The sequence below is a fragment of the Numida meleagris genome, chromosome 8, assembly GCF_002078875.1.
Source record: "Numida meleagris isolate 19003 breed g44 Domestic line chromosome 8, NumMel1.0, whole genome shotgun sequence".
Lineage (NCBI taxonomy): Eukaryota > Metazoa > Chordata > Aves > Galliformes > Numididae > Numida > Numida meleagris.
In genome coordinates, this window is record NC_034416.1 from 3,597,744 (window position 1) to 3,610,779 (window position 13,036).

General features: G+C 49.1%; 1 protein-coding gene across 3 annotated transcripts in view; it reads right to left on the reverse strand.

Annotated features, from left to right (window-relative positions):
- The window catches only part of MBNL3 (muscleblind like splicing regulator 3), an 89,706-nt gene extending 77,194 nt beyond the window's left edge, over positions 1 to 12,512 (reverse strand). Inside the window, exon 1 of one of the 3 annotated variants that reach the window (XM_021406179.1) lies at positions 12,379 to 12,512. The gene's annotated coding sequence lies outside the window, so the exon portion shown is untranslated. Of the gene's footprint in view, positions 1 to 8,416; positions 9,309 to 12,378 lie in introns of those variants that run through there. The other 2 variants (XM_021406181.1, XM_021406178.1) reach the window with 2 other exon arrangements.

Here is a 13,036-nt window from a genome sequence, read left to right on the forward strand (position 1 = left end):
CTGAGCAAGCGCGCTGCCATACACACAGCTCAAAAGGTTAGCATTGCTTATGAGCAAGAACTGTCTGGCTGAATGTACTGCCTTTGTTACACTGAGAATGGCTACATGATAGAGTGGGCTAATTAACTGCGTTTTACTTTGGGGGACCCAAGTTTAAATCCTGGCCCTTGTCACAGCTGAAAATGAATTTAGGGACTACAATGAGAGCTGAGATCATTTATTTTCCACAAAATCAAACAATTGCCAGTCTCTTGACAGAGAGGCCCAGAACTCTGTGCAATGGTATTAGCGCTCGCACTGTTATTCCCCCAAGTGTAGGAGCTATTAACAGACCAATGTGAACAGCCACCACAACGACCAGTGCTGGCTGGACTGAGCGCCTGAATGCAAAGAGCACCACCAAGAAACGTGGTGGGCACTTCATAGTGCCATGTCCACAGGGAAGGGAGCAAGGTCTGGCAGGATTTTAAATTTAATCTTCGTACCATTTACATACCCCTTGAATTCAGAGGGGGGTAACGCAGCTCTGGTGTAACTCTGGTTACTTCATGGGAAAACCATCAGGGCAGAGCTGGTCCAAAGAGGCTGAGGGCAATTTCCCCACTTCCTCCCAGCTGAAGGTAACTCAGAGCTGGTAGGGAAGTCAGTACTTCCCCATAAAGTCATTCTCTACTTTTATCTCGCTTAGAAAAGGTTTTTATTTAGAAACTTCAACTCCTGCTTCAGGGAGAAACCAAGCACCCTTTTTCTTTCAGACTTTTACTACATAAATTTTCACCTAATCAAATCAGACCTTTTTCCACAGACAGAAATAATCATGGAAAAAGTCACAGTGGACCAGTCCCAGAGTGCATCCAAGCAAATAAAGAAGCACAAGTACCCAGAGAGCAGTGGTCAGACTGTGCTGGTGTCCCCAGGGAGAAAATCCAAGCCCTTCTCTGGAGCCAGGCTAGAGGCCAGCCCAGCCATGGTTGTTTGAGGTGGGAAGCTGACAGCAGCTGGAAGTGATGCTGGCTGCCTCCCTCTTGCAAGGTTGACAGCAGACATCCCTAAACATACTCCCAGAAGTCCACCTGAGCCCCAGCTCTCCCTCCCAGGGAAGCCTTAGGAAGACAATGACTGCATTCTGACTGCAGCAGCAAGCTCCTTCATTGTGTTTGTAGTATGTCACTTTACCTCCCTGTGATTCAGTTCACCCCTCTCAAATAATGGAAATCCACCGTGCCTTTCAGCGAGCAGCACATTCAGGATGTAAGAAGCCACTAGTGGCAGTGAGCCACGGTTTTGGAAGCAACGTGAAACACAAGGGTTATTGCTTCGGAAGTGCAATTGTTCTCTTCTTTTCTCTTCTCTTAGCAAAGAAAGTCTCCGGCATCCTGGGCAGCCAGCACAACTGAAGGTGGGCAGAAAGATGCAGAGGTCAAAAGGAACATAGAAATATTTTTTGAAGCAGCTTCTGGCACAAAATGCTCAGCAATGCCACATCTTCCATCAGTAGCAAGCAAAAGACCCAGACGTTTAACCCTTTAGTAGAACAAAGTGAGGGGTGGGTGCTGTCTTCACAACAGAGTTTTACAGCAAGCCAAAGGTTTGCATGGAAGGCTTCCCTTGAATGGTAGAAGGACAAAGCACAAGTCAGACTTCCATCTAAAGAGTCACAGGCTTGGAGGGAAGGGACGAATCCAAAGACCTCTGTGAACCAGGGAAAGAGGAAGCAGCAGCCACAGCGCTCTGCAGGCCAACAGAGCTCCCTGCTCACAGAGTGAGAGTTCCAAGGCCGAGTCAAATTCTGCAAGTAAGGGCCACGCATCACCCCCTGCCATTATCTTTAAATCCTCTTTACTCTGTGGAGCTATTCTCCACCCTCCTTTGCTTTTAATCAGGCCTGACCTACAGATGTCAGTCTCATTTCGGCTAAGTCAACACAACTGCCACATCTAGGATGCTGTTACAGGAAAAACCTTACGCTTTTGGCTGGATTCCAGAGTCTACTTCTTGGTCTAGACCTGACCTCGTTCCTTTTCTTCAAGCCTAATCCTTTACCTTAAGGGCAAAGCAAATGTGCAGGGACTCCAGCATGGGCCTGTCTCCGCTCCGTCCCCCTTCAGCCTGCAGAGTCGTGAGACTCTTTTGATCATGCTGCACAAACACCAGAGTTTATTGACAAAAGCCTCCCTTAGAACCACACATTCTTTAAAAGCACACATGTACTCAAGAGCTAGAAAGCAAACGTGAAACACTGGCTTCACATTCTGCAAGGTAAATCCCCACCCCAGCACTTGCACGAGACACAAACCTTCAATTAACAGACACTAAATTTCCCTCAGATGCAGCCCCGGCCTCGCACCAAAACAAAAGTTCTGACTCGTCCAGCTTCACCTAAAGGTCAGTCATCCTTTAGCAAAGAGACAAGACATCCACACTGTACATTGGAGCCATGCTTCAATGCCAAACACTACAAGGCTCCTGCTGATACCTGTGACACTGCTCCCCCACAGGCCTCCATCCATTCAAAGTCCTTCCTCCTGATCCAGGTCCCAGCCCTGCCTCTTCTCCACCCATCACTTGACACAAGCTCCCTGTCTTCCCTCCCAAAGCTCCTTCCTAGACTTGGGCAGCCCGTGAGGCTCTGAGCCCCCACCTGAGCCCACTGGGACCCCTACATCCCTGCCTGGGATCCCACACTGAGCACGGTCTGGCTGACATGTTCCACCCACCTCGTGACCAGAAGGCCTCGATCCCAGTGACGTACAAACAGCAGCAGTGCAAATATCAACTCATCAGAGAGATATCAGCAACTAACACATGATCAGCTTATTTGAGAAGGCAGCTTGCTATAAATCCAACCTTCAGGTGACAACACAGGTGTTCCCTGGTTCTCAAGGACATCTGCACGGTATTTGAACATCCCTCCCATTTTTAGCAAAAGCCCAAGGATTCGTACCCAACATGATGCTGGGCAGCTATTTTCTCGGTGCACAGCCTCACACGAGATGCACAGGAGCTGCAAAAAACATCCCTCTGAGGCCAGGAGGAGCCTCCTGATCAAATTCGGAGCTCTAAGACCGTCCTTGAACGCGTGCTGCAAGAAATCCTCCGCACACACTCACCTTTTGTATCATGGGAGGAGATGGGGGTGGGACAGGAGAAGAGATGAAAAACAAGATGCAGGCCGGATCCTCAGGTAACAAAAATCAGAGCTGTTCCCCTGGTTTACACAACCGCCAATCGGAGCTAACTGTGCTTTTAAAGTGCTCTCACAGAAATGTTTTCATCTGCCTTTACATCTGCTGCGATCGCAAGCTAGGTGGTGTTTTTCAGAGAAATTATTTATTCAGTTCTACAGCGACTAACCTGAATTCTCAGCTTGTTTCAAAAGAAAAACTGGAGCACTCCTTCCCAAGAAGGGAGCAGTGGTAGAGGAGCAGCATTTCCCCTCCCTTGTTTTTCTTCCCTACCTCTCAGCTGAAACTGTGCTTCAAGGCCAAGTATCTCTACCTCTCATCTAATAAATAAACAAACTCCACATTTCTCAACAAAAATGCTCCTCTCTACCTCCGTGCCAAAAATGGGATAATTTTTCCAGTTTATCACTGAGGCCAAACACTTTTTTTCTTTACCAGTTCATCTGAAGTGGATGAAATTCCTTTCTTTCCTTTTTCAATTCCTTTTTCTGTTTAGCCGCCTTCTTGAAAAAAACAGCTAATCTTCCATTTCTGGCTGCAGCCCCACAATCCAGAATTAGTCGAACACAGAGTTCAAAGTGTGGGATTACCACGGGCTCGGCATTAGCAAGGCACCCTATGAAAAACATCCACAGAAAACAGAGACAGTCAGAAGCAAATTACAGGGTCAGTGAAAGTGGCCACACTACTGTATGAACCACACTAGCGTTCCTTCCCAGACTGAAGAAGGAAAACTGGCCACACAGAGCTTAAATTAAGGCTCTAATCCGAGTCCGCCAAATTAAGGCATGGTTCCAAAAGGCACGGGCTCACCCCCAGGGACCAGGCACCTGCCCTCACCAAGGCTCCAGTGCTGTGCCTGTCAAAGGGGAAAGCAGGGTCACACACAGCAGCTCGGGCTCGAGGCAAGGGCACCCTTACAACTACATTTCAACACCAGTAAGCTCTAATTCTGGAAGGCAGAAGACAGATGTACATTTTCTTGCATGGAGATGCCCTCTACTCAACCCAGCCTAAGACCTTCGCTTACACGAGGCTGTGATTAGGGGATTCGGGTCATGAGCAAGCAGATCTCATGCTTTAATTCTCTCTTGGTTGCCTGAATCTCCAAGATGAACAACATCACATTCTTGCAGAAATCTAAGCAAACTTGCATGCACAGGGACAGCCACCAGCTCTCTCCTTCAGAAAAGGAAGATGCAAGAAGTCAAGAGTGATAACCTCCCACCTAAAGGCAGCAGATGTGGCTGCTCTGCTCTCCTCACACTAAAAGCTCAGTCTTTGCAAACAACAATCCTAAAGCCAGTCTCACCTCTTTATCTTCACAATCCAGCTAACATTACTGCATCAGGCACATCTAGAGCATTACAGCTGTATTTCCCCTTCGGTACATCTCCAGGAAGGCGTACATCAGCAAATCCTGCAGCGTTACCCCTCTCCCTCTCCAAGCTCAGCAAGCCTTCTCCCTGAGAACCACATTGGAAACATTCTGGTTTAAGAGGGCCCCAAAAATCAGCCCCGCACCTAACACCCAGCTGCAGCCCTACTGCCTTCCTCCTGTAAGCATCGTGCAGGATCGAATCCTTGCTAAGTGATCCAGGACTGCAGTAGCACATTTTGAGCCGCACTGCTATGCTGTGTGGCAGGTTTCACTACCTGCAGATGCTGTCCAAAAATACAGAGGAGTAATTTGTGCTCTTGGGAGCTCACAGTCTAAAGGCAGAGGTCAGGAGAAACACTCCATTCTTATTAGTGCTGTTCTGTGGAGGGGGAGGGAAAAAAAAAGTCAGGACCGAGTGCTTCTCAGCAGCAGATTATAGCTAATAATACAAAGATTACTGACATTAAATGAATTTAAATTCATTTTTCTACCATTCAAAATATATAGGTTTTTTACCTTCCTCCCAGTATTGCTCCCATTTGTAGTCAGCTTCACTTCCTGCCCATCATGAAGATGTTATATTTGGACTATAATCACTATAATGGACTGCTCCCCCTCAGCAGTTTTGTTGTACTAGGCGCCTTAAAAAAGCATTTGTAGTGTTAACTTAACAAGCATCCTATCTTCTCTCTTTTAGGTAATTGCTGCATAACTCTGTGAACAAGTTCTGCAGTTCTAATGGCTTCCTTGCCACCAGGAAATGGGAAAGCCCCACCAGTGCAGCATTACTCAGGCAGAAGAGAGTGCCTTCCCACAGGCTCAGCTGGGGAGAGGGAGCAGCAGCATCCCCATGTATCAGAGACCAAGGGGACTGAAAAAAAATCACCTGCCACCAGCGACCAACATGAAATTTTGAACTTCACTGGCTCCTCATGAAGGTTCCAATTCTACTCAGCAACTGCATTTGCTCATCTGGTCCCTGGAAGGCAATGCACTTCCAAGCCCACAGTGCATGCGTCTGCGTGCAGTTGTTTGAAATGAAGTTTGTGGCCAATTCCAGAAGCACAGGATCAGCTCAACTCAATTGTCCAGCCCTTTTGTTTCAAAAAGGGAGTTACCACTGGTAAAAAGCACCTGCCTTTGCTCACAACCTTATGCAACAGCTACATTAAGCATTACTCTTATTAATCAGCATGCAACTACAACAGTTAGCATTTTATTGAATTAAAAACCCCAGCACCTTGCAAAAGGCTGCTGCTGACCAGACCAGCCCCACCTGTGCAGACACTCTCCTGCAGGCCTGGGCACCCTCCAGCTCCATTGCACCAGCATTCCTAGAGGCCCCGAGCACTGGCTGCCATCAGCCTGGGCACCTCTGCCCCCCCACAGGACCAGCACTCACTCTGCCCTCTCTCCTGGCTAGGACAAACATTTACGAGACCAAGCACAAAATGAAGACAACAGCACAGGAAAGAGACTGCACCTTTCAGTGCCAAAACCCATTTGAAGAGCATGAAGCAGCAAGCTCTGTGGAGATGACAGAGGACACAAGGGCACTCGGGGCATCCAAAGGTTCCACCCTGGCAGTGCCTCTCTCAAGCAGCTTCCACAGTTTCCCAAATACACAAGCTCCATCCAAGTTTGCTTCTCTCCCTACCTGCACAGAAAGTCATTTACATCTGAGATGCAGGAGGAACTGGGAGTGGATCCTAAGATAAGGATGAGTCCCCCGGGTTGGCTGAGCAGCTGGAGAAGCTCCAAGACCTCTGGGGGGAAAACTGCTTCTAAAATCAATAGGCATGCAAAGCAGCGTGGCCACCCAGCTGAGGGAACATGGGCCAGCCTGTGCAGCTGGGCTGCATGTACCAGTGCTGGGATCACTGCAGGGACAAGATGGTGGCATCATACGGAATATAAGTAAATCTACTGTTAGACACACTAGAAACCTCCCTGTACCTCACGTCTGGATCTCAGGGTCTTTTCAGAAGTACAACCTTCCCACTTAGCATGGGACACAAAATGCACTTGCCTTTCAGCAGCATCCCCATTCTAAACCCGGTACCTGAGCATAAGCTGCCTGATGTGTCCTATTACGACACAGCCCCAGAGCTGGAAAGTCCCCAGCCCAGCAGGGCCAACCAAACCTCAAGCAGAACCAGCCCTGCGTGCCCCGATCCTGCCTTCAGAGCCAGGAGGAGGGCGGATGGATGCTCAGCCAGCTGCTCTGCGTGCCAGAAGATCACCTCCAGTATCTGCGGGCTTCAGGAAGAGGACAGACCATGTTACCATGTAACCCCATTAACAGCTCTGTGCTACTGTTTCTTTTTTCTACCTCAAAAAAATCTTTTAGATAAAAGGTGTAAGGCAAGCGGAGCAGGGCCCTGAGTCAGTGCAAAGCCTCTTTCCAAAACAGAGCAAGGAAAAAAAAAAAAAGCTTTCTGTTTCCCCTGAAAAGCAGGTCTATGCGATAGGAAAGGTCCTAATAAAGGTTTCACCATCCAAACTAAAAGTCAAAGGCAGCAATAAAGGGCCTCCAAAATACAAGAAACACGTTGTGCGCAGCGCAAAATTTACTGCCGCCTCGCAGAATGAAGCCAAACATCTTAACATGGAAAAACACTGCTACTTTTGACCCAAACATACTGGGAACAGGAAGTAAAAACAAATTACCCAGCTGCAGCCTCCCCAAGATACAAGCAACAGCGAGCAGCATTTCCTACCCCTGCGTGTCACAGCCCAGCACTGCACGCTGCTCTCCCGGGCCCAATCCTCACCCAGCCCAGCCCAGGACCAATCTGTCACTGCAGCTCTCACAGACAGGAGCAGGCCTTTGCAGAAGGCCAGCACCCAGCCACCCGGCCCCGCAGCACTGCCCTGGAGCTGGGGCTCTCGCAGCTTTCAGCAGGCACAGTCCTAGCTCAGAACAGGCATATTTCAAGAGTCCCTTCTGGTTTTACTGCATTGTCACCAGCAAACCCTGAGAAATTAAGTCAAGCCTCAATTGGCTTGAAACATAATTGCATTTCTTTTAAATAATAGCTTTGTGCTACGCTTTTTTTTTTTTTTTTTTGGAGCTTATGCATGTTACAACCCAATTATATGCTCAAGTTTTCCTATGCAACTACAGGAATAACGCAGCAAAGCATACAGATGAGCTTATTTCAAAATCATAACTGGTATCAAGGAGCTTTACAAAAAAGCACCAGGTAGACCGAGGGACCCGCAAGGCAAAAACCAGAGCAGAACTGACAGCCTGGCATCTCTTCTGTCAACAGCAGTAAGGGAAAGGCAGAGATTGGCTCGGAGACTTCAGCAGAAGAAATGTTGAATATCATGCATGTAACGCAACAAAATGCCATTTACACAAACATGAAACACGAAGCAGCAGCTCAGTCTGCTATTTTGATTTAGATGCAGCTTTCAGGAAGTCTTGTAGCCATCGTTTTTATTAACTCGAGCAGGTTTTTCCTACAACGATTTAAAAGACTACACATGCCAGGTCTAGAATACTCCGTGAAGTAAAATACAGATATTGTTTTGTGGGATTCGTTTTTTTCTCCCCCAAATAATGACAACCAGCCAAATTACGGCCATTAGCACGACACCAGCTTCACAGCAGATTTATGCCAGCCTAAGCGAAAGCAGAATTTCACCCTACAACACCTCTGGCTATTACAGACCTCTGCCAAAACGATGAAGACGGCACAGAAACGTGCACAACCGCACATTTTATCCATTACAATCTGCAGCTTTCACAAGGACGTGGCGTTGTGTGCCACTGTTTTGCAATAACGTACCCTGAGCATGCACGCGAGCACACTCTCCCACACACAGCAACTTCCAGCCCTACCTCATGTCCTCCTCAATCCGTCACCCTCCCGTTCCTAAGCGCTGCTGTGGGGCTGCATGGCGAGGAAGGTTGCTCCCGCTGCGCTCCTGTTATCACGCCGCACCGAGTTCCTCCTGTGCCCGAGAAAGCTCCCGGCAAAATCCAAGTTTACACAGAGGCAAGAACAATAAGCGGGAGTCCGAGAAGGCGGTCAGAAGTGCCGCCAAAATCGGAGCTCTTTCTCCAAAAAAGGCCCTCCCTTCGGAAGCCTGCCAGTCAAACCCGGTCACGAGGCTGTTTTCCGAGAGTGAATAGAGTTCTTATTGACACAGCTTATGTCTGCAGCATGCGGCCCTCCGCAAGGCTTTCAAGAACAGATCGGATTACACAGACACATTCTCTCTGATTTTATGCATTCAGAAGCCCTCCGACGCGGAACACCGAGCTCTGAAGGCCACTCGTTTTCGGCTCTCTCCCGGTGTACGTGCTCTGACAAAAAGCACACGAGCAGCCCCTGGCACCCTCACCCGGGCTGCTGAGCACCTCACCCCCCTCGAGCAGGGCCATACAGTTTGGAGGCCAAGGCACGGATCTGCTCCATGCAATACAGGCTCATTCCCGTGGCAGGTACTTAGCGCTGGGATGGGAGAAAGGAAAAAAACAACTATCTGCTGACACTGCTTCAAATGGGGGGATGATAACATCGCCCTGGGTAGGCAACCCTTGCTGGAAGATGGCATGGAGAAATGGGAGGGTGCGCTGCTAGGGGAATAACGCACGCTGCCTCGGCTTAGCAGGCAAGAGGCACACAGCTGCAAAAATGCCAGCAGCACAAATGGAAGTAAACAATCTACCTAGGAGCAGCAATCTGCATGCACACGTGAACCAGGAGAAAGCAATGAAAATGGATCTGTTTATGCTATTTCTACATTTAGCAGGCACAGTGAATTCAGTTCCAGAAAAAAAAAAAACAACAACTCTGGTGTACCCGTGATGCTGCTTAAAGGTGAACAGAGATTTACAAAATATTTTGATACCATAAAGGCTCCAGTGTAAAGAGTGAGGTTCAGCAAGATATCAGCCTGTGCCCAAAGCACATACCAAGTTAAAACCTGAGCAGTGCCCAAGAGAAGGATGCAGGAGGCTGAAATACACCAATTAAAAATATAATTGGGCAAACAATCTAACAGCACACCACGCATTACAGAAGTAACTGGTTCCCTATCACCTAAAAGGGAACAACTCCTGCATTAACTCATCCATACAGAACTGAAACTTCTCACTGAAATATTACATGTGACAAACAGCACATGGAGTGATTTGCAAGTTTGAGCTTCAGAGCTTTCAAGGGATTTCAAGAGCAAACACACACTGCTCAATAAAGACAGCCACCCTCTTCTTCGCCCTCCCAAGCCACGATCACTGTCCAGCCAAGTGTTTCTATTGAGTTTCAAAGGCTGTTTTGTCCTGCTGGTTGCCAGGAGGTGGACTCCGGGAACCCAGAGGTGGGGTGCCAGGTCTGCCTGTGGTGACGGATCTCCATCGCTTGGACACTGGGACTTCATGTGCAGAGTACAGTCAGAGCCACAGCTCCTATAACTACATTTGGAGACAGACGTAGGCAAAGTCTGCTTTCCAGCACACAGCCTCCCTCTCATTGACCAGCACTATGTTTCTAGTTCTCATTTTAGTTTCCACATGTGACTTCTATTAAGCTCATGGTCAGAAAAGCCTGCTCCCATAAAAGCTGCATGCTCTTTCCCAATGTATCTGAGTCACACAAAGATTTGCTCCATTGCCAAAGCCAAGCTCCCACCACTGGTGTGGCAGGTGTCCTGCTGCAGGCACCAACAACCAAATCCTGACTGCAGATTCATAATCATCACCTGTGCCTGCATTCACCAAAAGAAAAATCTCCATTTGCTTTCGGGATCCTGACCAAGCTGCAGGCATCGGTACCTAAGAAAGTCACGCTTTGCCTTGTGCACAAAGAAAGCCATTTGAAAGGCACCAGCAATGCTGGTTTTACCATCACTTTAACTCAGCATAAGCTAGTGCTGATAACAAAAGCCTCATCCTGTCCTGCTTGTGTACCCCAGATCCCTGTGCCAGCATAACCATGTGGCCACACGGAGAAGTGAATCAGGAAAGCAGTGACGGCTAAAATGAACATCACTGTTCCTTGTTACTCTGCAAGATTATTTTTAATCCATGAGGATGGTAAAGGGACTGGTGCAAAGGGCTGGAAGCAAGATCATTTCTTTCACTACAGCATCAGCTTCAGAACTGATTTGCAAGCTGTACAGCAAGACATAAGAAATCCAAACTCCCCTGAGTTCGCAGTCACAAGTTTAAATCCCACTTAGACGTTCCCTTCAGTGCACAGAACAAGATTTGGAAAATACAAGAAAAGCACTCAGACTTCTTAAAAGTCATTCCTCAATATAGAAGGAGGTGGCAGAGAAGACCACTGCTGCTTATGAAGCAAAACTGGCCATGAAAACTACCAGAAAACCACCTATGCAGATGTAAAACTGTATCCATTACTGCAGCATCAACACCACAGCATCCCTACTTTTCAGCAGCCTTCCCACAGCAGCTGAAGGAAGGAGGGCCATCACCAGATCCACTGCCACGTTCTCCTTGGAGAGCCCTCGCTCCCCCTCAGTGTAGAGGAGGTATTGTCACTGGGGCTTCTCCTGCTGTGGCCAGGTGCTGCTGAAGGTCACAGCAACTGGGGGGGAGCTTCCTCCAAGAATGCCAGGGCTGCTCTGAACCCCCAGGGTACATCACAGACCTGAAACACGGTGCAGAGCCATTAGAGACACACAGCGGTATTCAGACTGAAAGGTACATGTGTAAAACACAGCTGCTTCTGAGAAGACAGACTGTGTCTGGGAACAGACTGCACCTCCTCCTGCTGTAGGTGCATCCCATAATATCTAGAAGCTTCTGTATAGTCCATTGTCTCTTAAATAGAAGCACTCAAATGCCAAAATAGCTCTCCAACTTTTCTGGGCCATCACTACTTTAAAATGACTTAATTTAAATACGTACCACGTCTCTCTATATATACATACACACACACCAAGGGAAATTAGCACTTGCAGAAAGGGCTGGTGCCCACACAGCTCCACTCCGGGCTCTGGGTTCACATGTGCCACGCTGCCCTGGATCTCAGCAGCCCCTCAGGATCCCACCCAGTGCAGGGAGAGCCCCAGCCCCCAGCCCACACCTCCTGGGAACAGGAATCTTTTGGGGTATAGCGTGGTGGGGGCAGGGAAGTTTTAAGACCAAATTACAGAGCCCTTTAAATCCTTCAGCTGCGTGAACTGTGCAAAGCTGAACCGTAAGCCGTTCCTTTGGGAGGCTTTTCTTTTTTTCCTCCTAGGACTGAGATGTGCGATTTGAGCCTTCATTTGTAAATAAAGCTCTGAGGAGGGGGACTATGCCACGGCAGGTATTTCTCCAACCTGGAGAGGAGCACCGCTGCGGCTCTATGCACAACCTTAGAAGCAAAATACCCACAAGGAGGGCCCATAGGGGGAATGCATCCCTGCAGCCCCACTGAAGCTGCTGCATGGAAAGTTAAACAGCATTACTTCTGCTACTGCATAATCCCAGCAGAACCAGCTCGACTCCAACTGCTCAGCGCAGACACTCGATAGTTCCAGCATGGTACGCAGACTATTACCTCGCTCTAATTACAGGATCACATTGCACGTCCAACAACCACTGCAATTTACTCCTGCCTCATACACCCCAGCTCCAAATCGCTCATCCCACCTCTCGCTTCCAAACTTTCGGGCACCCTTTGAATAAAGCCAGGAACACCGAGCAACGCCTTCATATGCGACACACACGTGCCTCAAGCCCCCAGAAGGTAAAGCCGTTACTTCCTCGCAGTAACACAGACAACGAGCGCAGGGTAAACAAGCGGTTTATGCGAACAGCACAGACACGATGCTGCTGCTCAGACCCACCCCACGAACACTGCTGACAGCCACGAGCCTACTCGCTGTGCCCAGAGCCCTCAGAGCAGGATCAGGCCCTCAGAGCTCCGCTCCCCAAAGGCAGCGGTGCGCACTGAGCAGCCAGCCACGCTTCCAGCCCGGAGCTGCTCGCTGCCAACAGGTCCCTGAGCGTCCCCTCATGCTGCACGGGGAGGGTGGAGGTGGGGGGGGGTGGGGGGAAACTGCTGCTCCCGGAGCTGCCCAGCCATCGCTCCGCAATGATTCAGCATGGGGGTGGCTCCAGGGAAGGCAACACCTCCCGCGAAGTGTCACACCACGGGGCTGGGTGGGAGCGGGAGAAGTTCCCCATCTATCATGGCTGCACTTTCCGAAATGCGTAGGGCCGGGCCCGGCGGGATCTGGAGAGCGGCGGGGGGAGGTGGGGGGGTGGAATCTGCCTGGAGCCGCATGGGAATAACACGTGGAAATATCCACCGCACGGGCAAACAGTGCAAAGCGGGGGGGGGGAAAAAAAAATAAAGAAATAAAAAAAATAAAGAAGGCAGCCACTTCCCGAGGCAGCCCCAACTTCGCCAGGCTGCGCTCTTTGTTTCTAGGCAGACTCCAGTGCGGTGGCAAGGAGGAACAAATGCGCATGTCTTAATAAGAGTCCAAAAAAAAAAAAAAA